We start from the raw sequence: 6,000 nt of genomic DNA on the forward strand, positions 1-6,000 counted from the left end.
AAAAGGTCGTTGATTAGGTGTTCTTCATGTGAGAGCCAAGATAGATCTTTTTGTCAATTTACACCTAAGATCATTCCTTCTTTTATTTGGTTGAAGTTTTTGACCAGTAATGTGATAGGTACTACTTTACCCATTTTCATATTTTTTGCCCAAAATTAATATATCCAACCTTTGTCCCAGTTTCTGCAATTTGTTTTCTTTCGACAAACCAGATGACATATAAAAATATCTATATACCTACTTCTGAGCCTCACTTGCGTTACTACTGGAGAAAAAATACTTTCGTACCTTCCGTCTGCACACATCGCTATTATTGGCGTATATGGGATTTCTATAATATCATTTGCACATATTCAGAATACCAGTGTTCCCAACTATGGCTTACATCTTGCGAACTAACTTCTACTGCTTACACATTTGCTAAGTCGGCGCGACCTTGTATATGCCTTGCTTTTCTAATTTCTTTAGAAATATTCAATGATTGACAGAATCAAAAGCGTTGTGGAGGTCGAAGAGTAATAAAACTGTGTTTTATATATATTTTGTCATGTAGACTTCTTAATAGCAAGTAGACCTTGCTTGCTTTATTTGTTTTGAATCTGTACTTGCACGGCGAAATTACCTCGTGTGTATTTAAAAAGTTTGCGAGTCTATTATATAATGCATCTAAATAACCGTGGAAAATATTGTCCTGTGGCTGGAGAAGCGATCAGTGCCCCCACCTATGTGAACTGGTCAAGTTTTCTAGATGCAGTTTTCGACGGAACACTCCAGTAGGGGTAAGGTGACATAACAATAAGGTCACTGATTTCAGAGACGATATATTAAACGGAAAAACACCATCAATTACCACGAGAAACGCCATCAATGCCTGCTGCGGGATTACTTTTCAGTTCCACAATAACGTTTTGTACCTCACTCACACTTGCCCGTACGTCTTAAAAAAATGCGTGCGGCCTAACTCAGCTAACCTTGTATTAAGTTAAGTCTTAGTTTCGCTTGGTTGACCGTTGATGTAGCTGTATTGGCGACCACGGCTCAAAGCCGTCCGGTCCCATGCAAGGCTCACAGAAGGAGGCCAGGCCTCGCTTTCATTCACGGCGAAGGTGGCGTTCCTCTTCTCCGGGCGCAAGACAAGTCACGTAGCCCGAGACGACCCAGCCGCGCATGCGTGGGAGGCTGCGGGGATTGGCGGCTACCTATCAGCTGAGCGGCCGCGACTGCCGCCGCTCAGCGGATCAATTCAGCGGAACGTGAAAACGGGGCCTTTTGCGCAGCGCCGAAAGCGTGCCCGACGAGTCACGTGTTGCGCTGCAATGTGTGTCGCGCGGGGTGTGTCTGCGGTCAAACGAAGGGGAACTTCCGCATCCGCGGCGAAACCGCTGGACGAGAGTAGTAAAGCTTTGCTTTAAACAGAATTCTTGAAACCTGCAAACCAGTCACTGTGGCACTGTTTTATCCCCCCCGGGCTAGCAACGAAAGCCTAGCAGCGTTTATTGGATTCCTATTCGTGGCACTTGTCCTTTCCGCTAAACCTATTTGCCTACCGTTAAAGCGACGAATGGCTGGCTGTCTGCTCTTTTATCTGTCCATTATGGCAGTTCCCGATGCTTTTTTGTAATGAGGTATATACACGAAGATGCATTCGTAGTATCTCCATTTTGCTGCTTTACGATATGTGGGCGAATTTTGCCTACATTTTCAAATACAAGGAGCGAATTATAACGGGCTCGTACAAAGCAGGGGTACATCGAGTTATTATGTCTTATTCATCCGAAAAGCCATTTATCTACCCAGGGTTCCTTCCCAGGGTCCCTTTCTATGTTGCATCGCTGGTGGAAACGCTAAGTCGCAGAATGCTAGAATGTATGGCAAAAAAGTACAAAAAATATGCCTTGTTTGGGTCGTCTCCAACATAAATTTATTTCCATTATAAAACTGCGCGCTTCATCCCCCCCCCCTCTTTCGCTCAAAATGGAAACAACACTCGAACCTAGTAAAACTATCGCATAATAATGACATTTTGCACAGAGCAAAGGTTTACCTTGAATACAAAACCTGCATGCGAAAATTCTTCGCACAACACTGAATAATTTTCGTGCAGTTTGTAGCAAACAGTTGCTGTTGATACAGTTACAGCTGATGCTCGTAGAGTCTTAAACCTGGTAGAAGCGTCTTCTAAGTTGATACTCCGCAGAAATCAAACTACCTCGTTCTTTAAGTGCTGAACGCAAATATACTTGACCTAACGTTCAGGAACTCCGCAGTAATAATTCCTGAAACAACTGTCATAAAATAGAAAGTAGCCCCTGAACAGAGTGTATGTCGGTGAGTGTTTCGTTACATTCTTTCATCTCTCTAGTCCTCGCTCCCTTGCGCTTTTTTATAAATTCACCTTTACTACTTCCCAAGCGCACGCCTGCGCTTCTTTTCTGGAGTATTACGAATGTGGCTCAAGGTTAGAGCTTTACCTCCTCAAATTGGGAATTGAAGGGAAGTGGTGTTAACATGTCGCATGGTACAATGGCCGGTCGTAGAACAATATGACGTGGAACGCCGGTGCACTTGAGGGCTGGCTTGCGGACGCACATATCTGATACCCTACGCATTCAACATTGCTTAAAGGGCCCACGAAGACAAAATGCAATTTTGGTTCGTATAAAAGATTGCCTCGTTAGAATCATGCTGACACCACTTTTAACGTAAACTTTGCTCAAATGAGCCGTATAATTAGGATAAAAGGGAATGACCATGCGACCCACATGCTATGATGATGCCATAACAGCCAGCACTTGGTTGGAGGAGGCCGGAAAAAGCAATCACAAATTACACAGAATTTTTAAGCTTGCCGAACGAGCTATTTGCGCTTAACTTTAGGGGACATTCTTTTTATATCGTTAAGAATTGTGGGACAAACAGTGGAATTTACGAAAGCACACGTAAACATAGAAGTACCAATGCGTACTGCTGTTGGTACTGCGTGCACTATGCTTCGTTTAGATGCACAGCACTGCGGGCTTTGGGGTTGTCTCAGATGACACTGGCCGATTGACGCAAGATACGGTGTCTTACGTGAACATATTTGTCAAGCGAGCACCCTGCTTCACGAAACAATCATTTTCTCCACGAAACCAAACAAGCCAGGTTTAAACACAAACCGACCAAACGCAGAAAACGGCTTGACATGGTGTGATGGCGCCATCTAGGTTGACTAACAGCAAGCAAGTCCCCGCTCCACACCAAATTTAACTGAAAGACCTGTTCTTATGATGTCATTGCAAACGTCGTTCAAACACATGTTTCGGCGTGAGAATCAGAATTTTAGCTTAAATTGATTAATTTCGCGGTGAATAAAGCATCATTTGCTTCCCTACAAGCGCTGGGGGCACTATAGAATACGAAATCTTTCGAATAAAACAAACTTGTATTTTGTCTTCATGGCCCCTTTAAAGTATGGCAGTAGTTTTGGCCATCCCTTGGCTCTATTTCCATTTTTTTAATTAATCATCTTTTTTGATGGTTCTACTAAAGTTACATCTTTTGTCAAAAATTTTGTCTGCTTAGTACATGAACTTATCAGCAACAACGGCTTTTGTGTAACTGTCGGAGTTTTCTTTTAAAAGTCAGTGGTGGGTTCAACTGAACCGCCCTGTATATAACGACGCGTGCGAAGCGTTTAGCTCCGGTAATGACCTTCGGCTTTCGTTAAAATAGAGTAGGCGTTTCCTGACCCCCCGCTCGGAATATCAATCATCGGAGACTCGCAGTGCCGTCATCGGAAGAATGATCGCGAGGTGGGTATTCGCCATGGCGTCAGCGGTGCTGTCTGATGACGTGGATCGCTTCTACAGCTGTATTTTACTCCATGGTGTTAACACTAGTTCAATTTACCCCGTTTTCCGGAAGGGACGCCCTGTAGGACTTCAAAAGAAGGGTGGACGGATGCGGGCCTGGACCAACCTGAAAGTGCGAAGACATGTGACGAAAGGCCTGCCTTATGAGCGCCGTAATCATCGTTCCCGCAGAACTTTGATTTCAAACCAGTGCTAGCGACTAATTTATTTGCGTTGCGGTTCCCTAGCACATAAACTCAAACCCTAAAACAGAAACTAACCCTAAATCCGACGTTTGCTCAAGCAAACCCGACACCTCCTTGCCCAAAGCACAGCAAATCAAGGACATGGAAATGTGTGGTTTCGGGCTTGCGGACAAAGCTCACTCATTCGGTGGCTCTTTGTTCAACTAAATGCGCACGGCCCCATAAGTGACAAGGTACGCTGCTTTTTTTCGGAGCTGTCTTAAAGGGTTCATAGCGCGGCGACCCCAGAGACGTCGGCGAAAGCACCAAAACTGTAGATCTTCCATTACCAGTGCCGGGTTCGTCTCCGATTGTGACATAATCCAGTATTCACTTTCGAGGCGGATTCTGAAGGCGATGCGACGTGGGTCCTCGGACTACCGGCAAACTCTAAGCGGCCAGACAGAAACTGATAATCAAACAGCTCCACTGCCACTAGCGCAATGTGATGTGGAAGGCCTGCCTCTCTGTTGGTGGCGAATGTTTAGGTATACCCGCTCTGGATCCCAGCCATTACCGGAAGATGTCGCATGCGAATAGTCGGAGCGCACCTCTCAACTCCCGATGGCAAGCCTGGCGCGTTAAGTACACCAATTATTTTGCAATATTCCAAGTCGAACTAATCCAGTTGAGTTTAAAGTAGCACTGTTCAACTACAGAGCTCCAAAATAGGCGTGACAAATGGGCCGGAAAATAAACGACACGAGTTGTTTTCCTGTGCGTGTAAGGTATGGGTGCGCTTAAAAGCCTCGGAAAGAATACGTTAGCGGCTTGCCTCTGCATCGCCATATGTATAGCGTTTACAGATGTGAAAAGGCTCGGAGTTTAGCGGGCCCATTTACCCCACGGCACGGACGAGACGGCGGCCCGCAAAGCAGTTAATCAATTTGGGTTAATCAATGTGTTCTCGCTGGCGAGTTACCTGCCCGTGTAGCTAAGAGCGAGGAGCGGTGGCACTGAGGGCATCCGCTGTCATAAAGCTTGCGACGCTGCATACGTGTCCTTCCTCATGCAATCGTTCTTCGTAAAAAGCTTGGAAGCCAGGATGGGTCCGGAGGTTACCACAGAACAAGAGCATTCTTAGAAGGCGGAAAGGCTGTCGGCACGGCCGCATGCCGGCAAATAAATAACGTCACAAAAAGACTATGCGTCACTACGCGCCGGTGGCGGCGGTCGAAGTGGCGGCGCTTTGCGGTACATAATCCAAGCTGTTTATCTTCGTGCTATGGAAGACAAAACTAACGTTTAAGGCCGACACTGTTCAGGTTGGCGCTGCATAATGCGAAGCATTCTTGGTTCGGTGCCAGTATGACACTATGAGTCGTAAATAGGGGACCCATCCGACAACAAAAAAGAGGGCCGCAGATGGTACAGGAGGTTCCGCCGCAGACGGGTCGTTAGTTCAGTGCTTTTGCAATGCTCTGGCCAGCCGCCGCGCAGAAGAGCGTGGCTGGTAGCACCGCTACCTGCGGCTTGAAGGGCCATTCAGGGTTCTCCAGAACAGCGCCGCTTTATTGCTACGTTCGGGGGACTGTTCCTTCACGTATGGCGTGCTGCGTTCTTTTTTACGTGGCATCGCGGACATCATGCGTCTTTTCAGCATGAATACGTTTGGAAGCTTCAGCACACTTACGTTTGGTGGAAATCAAACTCATAGAGAAGTATGCGATGTACTTGAGTAGACGAACTGAAGCCACACCTCCGTTGCTAATTCCCCTTTCCGCTTTACCCCTTCTTCCACATTTCCTTCGAAGGCCAAATTGCGCCTCGTAAAGAAGAACGCAAGGGCGCTGGGGAACTTCTTCAGGCGGGTAGCCGAACAATGGCAGCACGGGCCAATAACGGGAAGAAAACGTTCACCTGATTTTCTCGGCAACTCAAACTTCGACGTTTTCCATTCGAGCCGCCTGGAGCCATGATCA

At 46.4% G+C, this 6,000-nt stretch overlaps 1 protein-coding gene across 1 annotated transcript in view; it reads right to left on the reverse strand.

The window, feature by feature from the left end:
• LOC144142950 (tachykinin-like peptides receptor 99D) overlaps window positions 1-6,000 on the reverse strand; it is a 405,848-nt gene that overhangs the window by 318,584 nt on the left and 81,264 nt on the right. The window lies entirely within an intron of this gene.

The sequence above is a fragment of the Haemaphysalis longicornis genome, unplaced genomic scaffold, assembly GCF_048455015.1.
Source record: "Haemaphysalis longicornis isolate Haplotype H1 unplaced genomic scaffold, Haemaphysalis longicornis Haplotype H1 scaffold_1, whole genome shotgun sequence".
In the NCBI taxonomy this organism is placed as follows: Eukaryota; Metazoa; Arthropoda; class Arachnida; order Ixodida; family Ixodidae; genus Haemaphysalis; species Haemaphysalis longicornis.